The sequence below is a fragment of the Monodelphis domestica genome, chromosome 4 (genome assembly GCF_027887165.1).
Source record: "Monodelphis domestica isolate mMonDom1 chromosome 4, mMonDom1.pri, whole genome shotgun sequence".
NCBI classification, from domain to species: domain Eukaryota; kingdom Metazoa; phylum Chordata; class Mammalia; order Didelphimorphia; family Didelphidae; genus Monodelphis; species Monodelphis domestica.
The window spans coordinates 29,503,485-29,520,380 of NC_077230.1; the positions used below are offsets into that span (position 1 = coordinate 29,503,485).

At 35.3% G+C, this 16,896-nt stretch overlaps 1 long non-coding RNA gene and 1 pseudogene across 2 annotated transcripts in view; both read right to left on the minus strand.

The window, feature by feature from the left end:
• The window catches only part of LOC103105659 (uncharacterized), a 272,991-nt gene that overhangs the window by 140,442 nt on the left and 115,653 nt on the right, over window positions 1-16,896 (minus strand). The gene's annotated exons all lie outside the window — the stretch shown is intronic.
• Window positions 381-469, minus strand: LOC130454218 (U6atac minor spliceosomal RNA; annotated as a pseudogene).

A 16,896-nucleotide genomic window follows, 5' to 3' on the forward strand; every position in this document is an offset into this window, starting at 1 on the left:
TCCATCGAAAGTGTTCCATAGTCATAGTATGATCCTGGGGTTTGGAAAGCAGACAGACTTGCCAGGAGTATCCCCTCCAACTTTGAGGAAGTCTTTTTTTCCCCAACTTGGATTTACAGGCAGGCTTCCTAGCATATTTTTCTACAATAAGGGCTTTTATTCTCATGGAGGGAAACAAACTCCTGTTTACTAGATAGGCTACCCTCTTTCAATATGACTTACACTTTTAAAATCTTCTTCCCCCCCAACCCCCCATAGGGTCCTACCATTGCTCTAGAACTAGACCCTATGTTAGTTATATCCTGACTTTAAATCTGATATTTTTTCAGAAAGCTGGAGTTCATGAATACTCACTCCCAGGTCATGAAATTCCACTTTCTCCAAATGCATAGTTAGATGGCAAAAAGTAGGTGGCAATGCCTTAACTATATATGTGTTGTAAAGGCCATTAGGATCTCTTCCACCTTTGCAATCTGCAATAAATAATTTATTACTCAATTTTCAGGAAGGGGATAGTATGCTTTATGCTTCACCAGGAATCCTCTGAAATCATGGATGGTCAGTGCATTGATTGTTATTAATAACTGTTCATACAAACATCTGAAACCATCTCTTTCCTACTTTATTTTGGGAAATATAATTTTCATTAATATAATGATTAATACTGTAATAATTAATAATGGGTTTGACAGATATAAGAATTTTTAAAAATGTAATTGTTTTATATAATTTTTATATTTTTTATATAATTACCTCTTAAGTCACAAGGGTGTTAGCAGCTTCAGTAGCTTTATTACAGCAGGGTAGAGATAGTAGAGGAATTGTCTAGCCTACCACTTTAAGTCTGCTCCAAAGAAATCTAGCTCATTCTGCAAGAAAGTTCCAGTCTCCAGCCAGGGGAATGGGGGAGTCTTGGCCTCCAAAGAAGAAGTGCCACATGGAGGAATCCAACACAGAGCCACCAACACAGAGGTCCAACTTCAGCAAGAGCCACCAGGACAGCAGAAGCAGAAGAAGTTGTGACCCAGAATGCTCTCAGCTGGCTTTTATAAACAATTTTCTCCATATCATTTCCTATCTCTCTGGTTCCTCCCTCCTTTCATTGTGGGCTGGTTTATCACATCTTAGGAACCAAAGTCTCTGTTTGCCTAGCACTGCCGAGGGATCAGTGTCTGTGAGATACACCTTCCATTATAGAAACTGCATTGATATACTGAAATTTGTTCAACCATTCTTTAATTCATGAGCACCCCCTTAATTTCCAGTTCTATATCACAATAAGAGAGCTACTATAAATATTTATGTACATATTGGTCTTTCCCCTCTTTCTTTGATGGCTTTGAGGTATTGTTTGCAGTGGTAGTGAGTACTAGGTTAAAGGCTATGCACAGTTAATTTTTTTACAATGTGCTTTCTTTTAAAAAAATATTATTTATGTTAAAATATTTTTCCATGTTTACATGATTCATTTTCCTCCCTCTTCCTTCTCCCTTCCGGAATTGACAATCCATTCCATTGGGTTATACAAATGTTATCACTTGATTCCAGTTTCCATATTATTCATTTGTCCTATAGAGCAATATTCTAAAGCCTAAATCCCAAATCACATACCCATATATAGAAGTGATCAGTGATAAGTCATATGATATTCTTTTTTGATTCTACACCCATAATTCTTCCTCAAAATGTGTATAGCATTCTTTCTCAATGCTTTCTCAAATTCTTTCTCAAAAATCCTTCAGGAGTGCCATGGATTGTTTCATTGCTACTAGTAGCAAAGTCCATTATGTTGGATTGTTCCACAGTGTTTTACTTTCTGTGTACAATGTTCTTCTGGTTCTGCTCATTTTACTCTGCATCAGTTCATTGAGGTTCTTCCAGTTCATATAGAAATCCTCCAGATCATCATTCATATACCACAATTTACTGAGCCCAATCGAGGGGCATCCTCTAATTTTCCAATTGCTTGCCACCACAAAGAGTGTGGCTATGAATATTTTTGTTCAAATATTTTTCATTATTATCTCTTTGAGGTACAAATGCAGTAGTGGTATTACTGTATCAAAGGGCATGAAATTCTTTAAATTCCTTTGGGTATAATGCAAATTGCCTTTCTGAATGGTTGGATTAATTCATTAACTCCTTCAGCAATGCATTAATGTCATTTTCCTTTACTATCATATTGGCCAATCTACTAGGCTTGAGGTGGTAGCTCAGCATCTTTTTTTTAATTAATTAATATAGAATATTTTTCCATGGTTATTCATGTTCATATTCTTTCCTTCCTCTCTTCCCTCCCCCCTCACATATGCGATGAGTAATTCAACTGGGTTTACATGATATATTGTTCAAGAACTATTTCCATATTATTATTTACAATAGAGTGATCATTTAGAGTCTACACCCCCAATCATATCCCTATTGAACAATATGATCATTTATATGTTATTCTTATGCTTTTCTACTCTCATAGTTCTTTCTCTGGTTGTGGATAGTGTTCTTTCTCATAAGTCCTTCAGAATTATCCTGGATCATTGCGTTGCTGCTAGTAGAGAAATCCATTATATTTGATTCTGTGACAATATATTGGTGTCTGTGTATAATATTCTCCTGTTTCTGCTCCTTTCATTCTGCCTCAATTCCTGGGGGTCTTTCCAGTTAACATGAAATTTCTCCAGTTCATCATTCCTTTCAGAACAATAGTATTCCATCACCAACAGATCCCACAATTTATTCAGCCAATCCCCAATAGATGGACACACTCTCATTTTCCAATTTTTCGCCACTACAAAGAGAGCAGCTATACATATTTTCATACAAGTATTTTCCCTTATTGTCTCTTTGGGGGTACAAATCCTGCAGTGATATGGCTGAATCAAAAGGCAGGCAATCTTTTAAAACCCTTTTTGGGCATAGTTCCAAATTGCCCTAAAGAATGGTTGGATCAATTCACAATTCCACCAGCAGTGTATTAGTGTTGCAATTTTGTCACATCCCTTCCAACATTTATTATTTTCCTTTACTGTCATACTGGCTAATCTCCTCAGTGTGATGTAGAAGCTCAGAGTTGTTTTTATTTGTATTTCTATAATTATGAGAGATTTAGAACATTTTTCATGTGTTTATTGATATTTTTGATTTATTTATATGAAAATTGCCTATTTATGTCCCTTGACCATTTATCAGTTGGGGAATGGCTTGGTTCCTTGTACAATTGAATTAGTTGCTTATAAATATGAGAAATTAATCCTTTGTCAGAGGTTTTTGTTATAAAATTTCCCCCAATTTGTTGCTTCCCTTCTAATTTTGGTGGCATTAATTTTGTTTGTAGAAACCCTTTTTTAACTTAATATAACCAAAATTATTCATTTTATATTTTGTAATGTTCTCTATCTCTTGGTTGCTCTTAAATTCCTTACCAATAGATCTGACAGGTAGTCTATTCTATGTTCACCTAATTTATTTATGATTTTACTTTATACTTGTCATTTACCCATTTTGAATTTATCTTGGGATGGGGTATGGGATGATCTAACCTAATTTTTCTGTAATATTTTCCAATTCTCCCAGTAGGGTTTTGGTTGTGTTGTTTTTTTTTTCAAATAGTGGGTGCTCATTCCAAAAGCTGGGATATTTGGGTTTATCAAACATCAGTTTGCTAAGGTCATATACCCCTAGTCTATTCCACTGATCCACCCTTTTATTTCTTAGCCAGTACCATATTGTTTTGATGATCACTAACAAGTAAGTTTGTAGTAAAGTGTAGAATCTAGTATTGCAAGGAAGGTTATTTTCTTTTCCATTAGTTCCCTTGATGTACTTGGTCTTTTGTTCTTCCAGATGAACTTTGTTAAGTTTTTCTAATCTTATAAAAAAAAAGTTTTTTTGAAAGTTTGATAGGTATGGCACTGAATAAGAAAATTAGTTTAAGTAGGACTGTCATTCTAATTATATTAGCTCTTTCTACCCCTGAACAATTAATGAAAAAAATCATATCTAGTTTTATTTGTGTAAAAAATATTTTGTAGTTGTGTTCATATGATTCCCGAATTTGTCTTGGCAGAAAGTTTCCCAAATATAGTATAACGTCTAGGGATATTTTAAATGGAGATTCACTTTCTTACTCTTGTTACTGATTTTTCTTGGAAATATATAGAAATACTAGTGAGTGGTATGGGATTATTTTTTATCCTGCAACTTTGCTTAAATAATTAATTGTTTCTACTAGATTTTTTAGTTGATTTTCTATGATTTTCTAAATATACCATCAAATCATTTGGAAAGAGTGATAGTTTACTTTCCAAATTGCCTACTTTAACCCCTTCAATTTCTTTTTCTTCTCTATTTGCTAATATAATTTCCAAAACAATATTAAATAGAAGTGGTGATAATGGGAATCCTTGCTTCACTCCTGATCTTATTGTGAAGGCTTCTAACTTATCTCCATTGCAAATAATACTTGCTGATTGTTTTCAATAAATACCATTTGCTATTTTGAGGAAAGACCCTTCTATTCCTATACTTTATAGTGTTTTCAATAGGAATGAGTGTTGCAATTTGTTGAAGGCTTTTTCTGCATCTAATGAGATAATAATACGATTTGTTTGTTTGATTATTGATATGTTGAATTATGTTTCAAATTGGAATCTAAGATCATACCCCAAGACCAGACTGGGATTCCTGGCTTCACTCTGAGTCAAAAAGGATCATTCCACTTCAGCTCAAAGTGCCATGGTCTGGGACTCCAAACTTCTCCACAGGTTTGAAATTTCAAGAGGTGTGGGTTTACTCATACCACTATTTGGCCAAGCAAGATCTCAGAGTCTGAATGTTAGCTTGTATATACATACGTTCCTAACCTTGGACAACAGATGTGAGGCGAGGTGGGTTTGTGGCTTGCTCTTGGCCTGTCTCTGCTATCCTCTCATCCCAGTGCCCCATATATTCTCTGCTTACCTTTTTTTTTCTTTTCTTGAAAGTTGTTTCACTCTGTCTCTTTGTTCTTTCTTTCTCTACTGTATTCATTTTGTGTCATTATTTTAATATTGGTTGGAGAGGATTCTCATGGTGATTCTGAGCTACTCTGCTTTACTCTGTCATCTTGGCTCTACATCCAGACACTCTTGTAGCATGCTTTCAAGAATGGCTGTATCGATTTCTAGTTCCATCAACAATATACTTATGTGTCTGTTTTCACAAAGGATATCTAGTTTTTATGACGTTATTTTCCTTTTGAATACAGAAAACTAGTTAGCTAGAGCCTTAATTACATCTCTCTGCATATGTGCGCACAGATATATTTATATGTGTGTGTAGCTTCATGAATTAGCTTATCATCATCTTTGCATGTGGAGAAATATAATCTTTACTTCATAATGCAATTATCTTAAATGTGCTGCTGAAGAGAACAATACTCTGAGAATTCAAACTCTAGTTCTTTAACTCTATATCTAATAGAACATTGTTCTTATATTCTGTTGCTTGTTTAAAATTCATTACTCCCTTTATGATAGTTATTATCAAATGAATCTATATCTAGTATTCTGTTAGTCTAGGCAGTTTATATTTTTGTATATATTTGTCCATATTGCCTAGATTAGTGTATTTATTGACATATGATTGGGCAAAGTAATTTTTAATGATTGCCTTAATTTCCTCTTCATTGGAGGTGACATCCCCCATTTCATCTTTGATACTATTAATTTGCTTTTCTTCTTTCATTTTTTAATTAGATCGACGAGTACTTTGTCTATTTTGTTTGTTTTTTCAAAGTACCTGCTTCTAGTCTTATTTATTAGATTGATAGTTCTATCACTTTCGATTTTATTTATTTCTCTGTTAATTTTTAGGATCTCTACTTTGGTTTTCTTCTGGGGTGGTTTAATTTGTTCGCTTTCAAGTTTTTTTATTTGCATTTCCAATTCATTGATCTCTGCCCTCCCTAGTTTGTTAATATATGCAGTCAGGGATATAAATTTACCTCTGATTACTGCTTTGGCTGCATCCCATAGGGTTTGAAAAGATGTCTCGCCGTTTTCATTTTCCTCAATGAAATTATTGATTATTTCTATGATTTGTTCTCTAACTAACTGATTTTGGAGTATCATATAATTTAATATCCAATTAATTTTTATTTGGTTTTCCATGTACCCTTACCGATAATTATTTTTATTGCCTTGTGATCTGAAAAGGCTGCATTTATTATTTCTGCTTTTCTGCATTTGTATGCCATGTTTCTGTGACATAGTGTATGGTCAATCTTTGTGAATGTGCCATGTGGTACTGAGAAGAAGGGGTATTCCTTTTTGTCCCTATTTATTTTTCTCCATATGTCTATTAACTCTAATTTTTCTAAGATTTAATTCACTTCTTTTACCTCTTTCTTATTTATTTTTTTATTTTGTTTATCTAAATTTGATAGTGTTTGGTTCAAATCTCCCACTAATATGGTTTTACTGTCTATTTCTCCCTTCAATTCTCCTTGTTTCTCCATTAGAAATTTGGGTGCTATACTATTTGGTGCATACATGTTGATTAGTGATATTTCCTCATTATCTAAAGTTCCTTTTAACAAAATATATTTACCTTCTCTATCCCTTTTAATCAGGTTGATTTTTGCTTTGGCTTTGTCAGATATAATGATTGTAACTCCTGCCTTCTTTCTATCAGTTGAGGCCCAGAAGGTCTTACTCCATCCTTTAATTCTGACCTTTTGAGTGTCTACCTGTCTTATATGTTTCTTGAAGACAACGTATGGTAGGGTTTTGGATTCTAATCCATTCTGCTATTCGTCTACAATTTATGGGTGAGTTCATCCCATTCACGTTCAAAGTTATGATTGTTACTTGTGGACTCCCTGGCATTTTGATATCCTCCCCTAATTCTGACCTTTCTTCTTTAGCTATAACCTTTTAAGCCAGTGATTTACATTAAATCAGTCCCCCTAGTCTCCTCCCTTGATATGTTTCCCTTTCTGGCCCCTCCCTTTTTGTTCCCTTTCCCTCCCCCCTCTCCTTCCCTCCCTTTTTGTGTTCCCTCTCTCCCTAAACCACTTGATTTTCCTTTCTCCCTTACCCTGTTGTATAGTATAGAATTCAAGATCCCAATGGATCTGGATGCTCTTCTCTCTCAGAGTTGATTTCACTGAGAGTAAGGTTTAAGTAAAAACTCTCTTCCTCTCCTTCTTATAGGAGTTTTCTTCCCCTCCCCTTCCCATGTGTATTTTTGTGTGAGAAAGATTATTCTATTTAGTTTTTTCCCCCGTATTTACACATTACATTTTCACCACATATTAATATATATATATATAAATTCATATAAACATAGTCCTTAAAGAAGAGTTGAATAAAAGAAAAGGATAACATTTATCTCCTTTTTCCTTTCCTTCATATTTACCTTTTCAGATATTCCATGCTCTTTGGTTTTTGATATCGAACTGTACACAAAATTCTGGTCTCTTCTTTGCAAAAACTTGGAAATCTTCTATTTTCTTGAATGCCCATACTTTCCCCTGGAAGTATATAGTCAGTTTTGATAGATAGCTGATTCTTGGTTGAAGACCCAGCTCTCTTGCCTTTCTGAAATCATGTTCCATGCCTTATGGTCATTCAGAGTGGAACTTGCAAGGTCTTCTGTGACCCTGATTGGCATTCCTTTATATCTAAATTGTCTTTTTCTGGCTTCTTGTAAGATTTTTTCTTTTGCTTGAAAGCTTGGGAATTTGGCAATTACATTCCTGGGAGTTGACTTTTGGGGATTTATTGTAGAGGGTGTTCTGTGAACTCTTTCAATGCCTGTATTGCCCCCTCGTTCTAGAATCTCTGGGCAGTTTTCTTTGATTATATCTTGTATTATGATGTCAAGTTTACTATTTATTTCTGGCTTTTCTGGTAGGCCAATTATTCTCAGATTGTCTCTCCTTCCTCCATTTTCCAGGTCTATCACCTTGTCATTTTTTTTTCAGATATTTTATGTTCTCTTCTAATTTCTTGGTCTTTTGGCTTTGCTTCATTAATTCTTGCTCTTTTGCAAGATCATTGTCTTCCAGTTGCCTCATTCTGACCTTTAAAGGCTGGTTTTCCTTTTCAGTTTTGTCAAACTGTTTATGTTTGTTGCCCTGAGACTGACCCAGGTTACTTTCAAGGTAAGCCCTTCGCCATTTGGATCAAGCCCTTTGCTGGCCCTGAGGTTTCTGTCCTTTCAGAAGCTCTGAGGGCTCATGATGGTATTATGTTCAGCTGGGTTGGACTGAATGTGCTTTAAAGCAGGGACCTCCTGGGGCACCCAACCAGGGGGCTACAGGTGCCCCCATCTCTCTCTGTTTCCCTGCAATCTGCGTTGGGTGCCCTGGAGACTTGCTCAGGTTGAATTCAAGATGCGCCCTTCAGAGTAGCCAGCCCTGAGGCCCTTTTCCCAGCCCTGAAGTTCCCACTGCTGCCTCGGACTCAGAGCTCTGTGTAGGGGGGGATGGGTCCTGGGACCTTCCTTTTGCCTTTCCCTTAGATCCAAATGATCTAGGATTCTGGCTTTTAGGGGGGCATACCTTTTGATCCTAGTCCAGAAGGAGGGTTCTTGGGGTCTGTCCTGTTGTTCAGTTTGAATTTTGGTGTCCTAGGAGCATTCAGTTTGTGATCGGTAAGGAAGGGTTTTCAGAATTCTGAACTTTTGCTGAGTCTAAGCCGCCATCTTGACCGGAAGTCTCATTGGTAACTCTTAAAAACTGTTCCTATCACATCAGAGGCTAGAAGAATTACACTTAGAGGTAACAGTCACAAACTGTATTGGATGAAAGGACAAGACATAAATAGATGTACAGATATATGCATGCATAAATACATATCCATATGATATATATAACTAGTGCTAAAAAAAACCAAGTTAATACTAAAAGAAATGGGATGAGAAACAAATGGGGATGAATTTATATATCACAAAGAAGCTCATGGCAGGAGGGAGGAGGACATTGATACACCGGAAGTGTAAAGAGGTTGGAGATAGGAAATACTTAACTCTTACATTCTTTGAAACTGACCCAAAGAGGGAAGAACAATCTAATCCATCAGGGCAAAGAATAGATTTGAGCCCTATAGGGGAGTAAAAGGGCAACAAATGGACTGTTGGGGAGGGAAGCAGTACAAGGGAGAGAGAGGGTTGTGGGGTATTTTTAAAAAAGACTACAAGGGAAAATGAAGGTGGGATAAGAAGGGAGGGGGAAAGAAAGGTAAGAAAAATAAGGGTGGGAACATTAGGGACTGATTATAAACAAATACTGGTGTAGAAGGAAAGCGTGAAAGAAGAAAAGGCAGGATCAGGAGTAGAAATCAAAATGCTGGGAAATACACAGCTAGTAATCATAACTCTGAATGTGAATGGAATGAACTCACCCATAAAACACAAGTGAATAGCAGCGTGGATTAGAATCCAAAACCCTACCATATGCTGTCTCCATGAAATACAGAGGAGAAAGGTAAATACGTGTAGGGTGAAAGTAAGAGGATGGTGCCAAATCTATTGAGAATCAACTGATAAAAAGAAGGCAGGAGACACAATCATGACAAAGCCAAAGTAAAAATAAATCTAGTTAAAAAAGATAGGGAAGGTAATTACATCCTGATAAAAGGCAGTACAGACAATGAGGAAATATCTGTACTCAACATGTATTCACCAAATGGCATAAAATCCAGATTTCTAACGGAGAAACTAGAGGACCTCAAGGATGAAATAGACAAAAAAACTATACTAGTGGGAGACCTGAACTTACCTCTATCAGAACTAGATAAATCAAACCAAAAAATAAATAAGAAAGAGGTAAGAGGAGTGAATGAAATCTTAGAAAAAGTAGATTTAGAAGATGTGGAGAAAAATAAATAGGCACAAAAAGGAATACACCTTCTTTTCAGCAACACATGGTACATTCACAAAAATTGACCATGTATTATGGCATAAAAACATTGCAAATGAGTGAAGAAGGGCAGAAATAATAAATGCAATCTTCTCAGATCATAATGCAATGAAAATAATAATTAGAAAGAGTACATGCAGAGGTAAATCAAAAATTAATTGGAAATGAAACAATACAATTCTCCAAAACTGGTTAAAGAACAAATCGTAGAAACAATTAATAATTTTATTTAAGAAAATGACAATGATGAGACATCCTTTCAAAACTTATAGGATGCAGCCAAAGCAGTACTCAGGGGCAAATTTTTATCCTTGAGTTCATATATTAACAAACTAAGAAGGGCAGAGGTGAATGAATTGGGCATGCAAATTAAAAAAAACTAGAAAGTGAACAAATTAAAAATCCTCAGATGAAGACTAAATTAGAGATCCTAAAACTCAAAGGAGGAATTAATAAAATTGAAAGTCAAAGAACTATTGATTTAGTGAATAAGGCTAGAAGCTGGTACTTTGAAAAAACAAATAAAATAGACAAAGTACTAGTCAGTATAATTAAAAAAAAAAGAAAGAAAAAAATTGATAGTATCCAAGATGGAAAGGGATACCTCACCTCTAATGAAGAGGAAATTAAGGCAATCATTAAAAACTATTATGCCCAATTATGTGGCAACAAATATGGCAATCTAGTTGAAATGGATGAATACTTACAAAAATATAAATTGCCTAGACTAAGAGAGAAAGAAATAAATAACCTAAACAACCCCATATCAGAAAAAGAAATTAAACAAGCCATCAAAGAACTCCCTAAGAATAAATCCCCAGGTGCAGATGGATTCACAAATGAATTCTCTCAAACATTCAAAGGACAACTAATCCCAATATTATACAAATTATTTGACATAATAAGCCAAGAAGGGGTTCTACCAAATTCATTTTACAACACAAACATGGTACTGATCCCAAACCCAGACAGGCTAAAAACAGAGAACGAAAATTATAGACCAATCTCTGTAATGAATATAGATGAAAAACTCTTAAATAGGATAATAGCAAAAAGACTCAAGCAAGTCATCAAAAGGGTTATCCACTATGACCAGGTAGGATTCCTACTAGGAATGCAAGGATGATTCAACATTAGTAAAACTATCTGCATAATTTACCATATTATCAAGCAAACTGACAAAAATCACATGATTATCTCAAAAGATGCAGAAAAAAGCTTTGATAAAATACAATACTCATTCCTATTAAAAACACCAGAAAGTATAGGAATAAAGGGACCTTTCCTAAAAATAATAAATAGTACATATCTGAAACCATCAGCAAACATCATCTCCAATGGGGATAAACTAGAAGCCTTCCCAATAAGATCAGGAGTGAAACAAGGATGCCCATTATCACCTCTATTATTTGACATTGTACTAGAAACACTAGCAGTAGCAATGAGAGAAGGAAAAGAAATTGAAAGTATTACAATAGGCAATGAGGAGACCAAGCTATCACTCTTTGCAGATGATATGATGGTCTACTTAAGAATCCTAGAAAATCAAACAAAAAGGTAGTCTTTTAGCAACTTTAGCAAAGTTGCAGGATACAAAATAAACCTGCATAAGTCATCAGCATTTCTATGTATCTCCAATCCATCACAGCAACAAGAATTAGAAAGAAAACTTCCATTTAAAATCACCCTAGACAATATAAAATACTTAAGAATCTATCTGCCGAGACAAACTCAGGAACTATATGAACACAACTACAAAACACTCTCCACACAACTAAAACTAGATCTAAAATAAACAATTGGGAAAACATTGATTGCTCATGGGTGGGATGAGCTAACATAATAAAAATGACAATCCTACCCAAATTAATTTACTTATTTAATGCCATACCCATTGAACTAACAAAAAAACTTCTTTACAGAATTATTAAAAAAAAAGCATAACAAAATACATTTGGAAGAACAAAAGATCAAGGATATCCAGGGAAATCATGAAAAAAAATGCAAAGGAAGGAGGACTTGCAGTCCCAGATCTCAAACTATACTATAAAGCAGTGGTTATCAAAACAATTTGGTACTGGCTAAGAGACAGAAAGGAGGATCAGTGGAATAGACTTTGGGTAAATTACTTCAGCAGGACAGTCTATGATTAATCCAAATATTCGAATTCTGGGGACCAAAACCCACTTTTTGATAAAAACTGCTGGGAAAATTGGAAGACAGTATGGGAAAGATTAGGTTTGGATCAACATCTCACACCCTACACCAAGATAAACTCAGAATCAGTAATAACTTGAATATAAGGAAGGAAACTTATCTATTTCTTATCTAGTTCTGATACAGGAATGTTCTGGTCCCCCACTAGTATAGTTTTTCTGTTTATTACATCCTCAAACTCCACTAGTTTCTCCTTTAGAAATTTGGATGCTATTCAATTTGGTGCATACATGTTGAATATTGATATTTCCTCATTGCCAATACTGCCTTTTATCAGGATGTAATTACCTTCCCTATCTCTTTTAACTAGATTCATTTTTACTTTGGCTTTGTCAGATATCATGATTGCTACTCCTGCCTTCTTTTTATCAGTTGATGCCCAATAGATTTGGCTCCATCCTCTTACTTTTACCCTATATTTGTCTACTTTCCTCGTGTGTGTTTCTTGTAGACATCATATGGTAGGGTTTTGGATTCTAATCCACTCTGCTATTCACTTGTACTTCATTGGTTAGTTCATTCTATTTACATTCAGAGTTATGATTACCAGCTGTGTATTTCCCAGCATTTTGATTTCTACTCCTAGTCCTGCCTTTTCTTCTTTCATCATTACCTTCTACACCAATGTTTTGTTTTAAATCAGTCCCCCTTATTCCCACCCTTATTTTGCTACCATTTGTACTCCCCCTCTCTTCTTATTCTTCTCTTATTTACTTTACAATTTTTTTATACTACCCCCAACCCTCTCCCTCTCTTGTATTGCTTCCCTCCCCACCAGTCCATTTGTTATCTTTCTACTTCCCTATAGGGCACAAATCAATTCTCTTCCCCAATGTATTTGCTTGTTCTTCCCTCTTTGAGTCAATTTCAGTACATGTAGGAGTTGAGTATTTCCTATCTCCAACCTCTATATCCTTCCAGTGTATTGATATCCTCCCCCCTCCCACCATGAGCTTCTTTGTGACATATAAATTAATCCCATTTTGGTTCTTTTCCCATTTCTTTTAGAATTGACCTCTTTTTTTAAGCTCTAGTTGTATATATACATATATGTATATACATAAATATGTATTTATGCATACATATATCTATATACAAATTTATGTCTTGTCTTTTCATCCTATACAGTTTGTCACTGTTCCCTCTTAAGTATAATTCTCCTAGCTGCCCGGGTGATAATAACAATTTTTAAGAGTTACCAATGATCTCTTTTCTTATAGGATAGATATCATTTTAACTCATTGGGTCTCTTTAAAAAATTGTTGTTGTTTTTGTTTGTTTGTTTGTTTTTCTTTTTTCCCCCTTTCTTAACTACCTTTTAATGATTCTCTTGAGTTCTGTGCTTGGGCATCAAATTTTATGTTCAAGTCTGGTCTTTTCTTTAGAAATGCTTGTAATTCTTCTATTTTGTTAAATAAGCATACTTTTCCCTGTAAGAATATAGTCAATTTTGGCAGCTGGGTAGCTCAGTGGATTGAGAGCCAGTCCTAAAGAAGGGAGGTCCTAGGTTCAAATCTGGCCTCAGCCACTTCCCAGCTGTGTGACCCTGTACAAGTCACTTGACCCCCATTGCCTCGCCCTTACCACTCTTCTGCCTTGGAGCCAATACACAGTATTGACTCCAAGACGGAAGGTAAGGGTTTGAAGAAAAAAAAAAAAAGAATATAGTCAATTTTGCTGGGTAATTGATTCTTGGTTGTAGACCTAGTTCCCTTGCTTTCCAGAATATCATATTCCATGCCTTTCAGTCGTTCAGTGTAGATGCAGCCAGATCCTATTTTATCCTCACTATGGTTCCATGGTATCTGAATGACTTCTTCTTAACACCTTTCAATATTTTTTCCTTGGTCTGATCTTAAATTTGGCTATAATATTCCTGTGTTTTCAGTACTTAGAAGAGGTGATCTGTGGATTCTTTCAATCTCCACTTTTCCCTCTTGTTCTAGAATATCAAGGCAGTTTTCTTTGATAATTTCCTGTAGTATGATGTCCAGGCTTTTTCTTTTGTCATGATCTTCTGGTTTACCAATGACTCTTAAGTTGTCTCTCCCGGAAAGATTTTCTAAATCTTTTTTTATGAATGAGATGCTTCATATTTTCCTCATTTTTTTCATAGTTTTGATTTTGTTTTATAGTGTCCTGCTATCTTATGAAGTTACTTGCTTCTAGTTGTTGTATTCTGAATTTTAAAAACCAGATTTCATCCCTGGCTTTTTGGTCATCCTTTTCCTTCTGATCTTTCATCTCCTTTGCCTCATTTTCAAACTGATTCATTTTCACTTTCAAGACATTGTGTTCTATTTCTAGATAACGTATCTTACTTTTTAAGTTCTTTTCCCAGTTGTCTTCAGCCTCTCTTAATTGTGTTTTGAATTGTATTTTGAATTTTTCCAAAGCCTGTATCCAATTTGCTGGATTTTCTGTTTTATTGCTTGTTTTCCCCTCCTCCTTCTCTGTTCCATTTACACTTTGTTCATTGACTGTATAGAAGCTGCCGATTGTAATTTCTTTTTTTTTCTTTTTCTGTTGTTTGCTTACATTTACCCCTTCTTTACTTCCTGAAGTTGTCTGGGCTCTTGCTCCTCCCATTTATTTATTTATTTTTTGGTTTTAGACTTTTCTATCAGTCTTTCCTCTTGGAGCTTTGTCAGCAAATCTCTCAGCACAGTCTATGGGGGAGGGGTGTTGGAGCTTGAGATTCCCTGACCTCTGAAGATTTTGATGGTGTTAAGTCTACCTAGGTTGGGATGGATGTCTCCTGAGGCCAAAACTTCCTGGAAGGGGGGAGCAATATGGAGGGTCTCTTCTGCTGCAACTAGGCTGCCCACTCTGTGCTCCTTCTCTTACTGCTCCCTACTGGCTGTGTTCAACTCTCTAAGCCTGGCACAGCTTTGCCCAGTATGTAATCTCTCCAGACCAGTGCCTTTGCCTGCCCAGAGTTTCCAGCTGCCACTGGAGGCTTAGAGCTCTAGTTGTGGGAGGGGTCCTAGGACCTTCCTTCTTCCTTCCTCTTAAACCCGAGTGTTCTTGAATACAGGTTTTTTGGGGGTGTACCTTTTAAGTTGAGTCCAGCAGGAGGGTTCCTTGTCTCTGTCTTGTTGTTAGGTTTGATTTTCAGTCCCCTAAGAGAATTTAGTTTGTAATTGGTAAGGAAGGGTTTTCAGAAGTCTGAACTTTTGCTGCCTCTATGCCACCATCTCGACTCTGCCTCTTGGAAGTCTGAAATAGTTTTTCTTAATTTTAATAGCTCTCTTGCTATCATGTGTATGAGGCCCATGTTCTTTCCACTAGTTATAGTTCAGTTTTAATACATAACTAACTCATCTCCTTTTCCAACCATATATCTCTAGGTTGATAATCTTTATGACACTTTGCATGAGTAGTCTTCTTTAGTGATGTTATCATGCTATTATACCATTCACATGCCTCTAATTTGGGGGTGAACAATAATTTTAATTCTTCGTAGACTGTTCTATTTTATAACTTGTGACATGTCATTACTGGAAGACTACTGAAATTGAATAGTTGGACCACGAACTAAAAGAGGCATTTGGTAGGTTTGATGGACATTTTAGAGATTTACAAGGGAAAAGTTGAGAGCACATGGCTGAGTTATGTTCTCTATCACTATTTGTAGTACCTGTTTTTGGGTGTTCACAGTGTCACTGAAGTATCTGGGTATTATTTTAACTAAGCAACATAGTATTCCAATTTAAGGTTTACCTTTTCACTAGTAATAGAGATTCATAATTTAGGAAGTTATTTCTTATGATAACTAAAAACAATGGTTAAAATGTGGAGCTTCTATTCCAAAAGGTATTCTTGAAGACAAATATGATCTAGAGAAAGAAAATATCTAAATATCAATTTTTTAAATACCACCACCAGTTCACACTATTACACACTATTATTTTTTTAACTCTTATCTTTCATCTTAGAATCAATACTATGTATTGTTTCTAAGACAGAATAGCGATAAGGGCTAGGCAATGGGGGTTAAGTGACTTGCCATGTGTCAAACAGCTAAGAAGTGTCTTTGGTCAAATTTGAAGCCAGGACCTCCTATCTCTAGGCTTTGTTCTCAATCCACTGAGTGATGCCCCAATCACACCATTTATAACAATAGTTTATTAATAATATTATTATTATTATTAAATCTTAAAATGTGTAGTGCTTTGTTTTCATAGTAGTCTTTTTAATGCTATTTTTAGTTTCACAACCTGCTATTACTTCAATTTTATGTCACTAAAAAAAGCATGTTTTATACTTTAGAGTTAAAAAAAAAAACTCCATCAAAATGTATCTGTTAAACTTTCTGAGCATTTGTACAGAATTTTCCATTATCCAGCTGTATTTTTCTATTACTGCTGTACCATTGCTCTGTTTATTGTTTGAGCAAAGATTGATGTAGTTCAGGTATACTGATGATTACAACTGTGCAAAGTGGGGGGTTTAATTCACTTGGTATTTCTGGTGTCTTGCTGGTTTTTCATCATGTGAGTATGAACTCTCTGCATCTAATTTGCTTTGGAGTTTTCAAACCTAGGCTGAATAAATGAAATCTTATAAAGTTGCCCAATATTATTTGCCACTTTTTTTAAGTGGGTAGAAAGATAGAGACTTTAAATTAAGAAGCTTAATTCTTTGACATTTAGAATTAGAAACTGATGAGGTAAATAAACAATTTTCTTCTATCTGTTTTCACAGCTGAAGGTAGAAAGGATCAGAGTGTATATGAACTGAGGAATTACTATCTCTGCTCCAATGTTTGAGAAGTT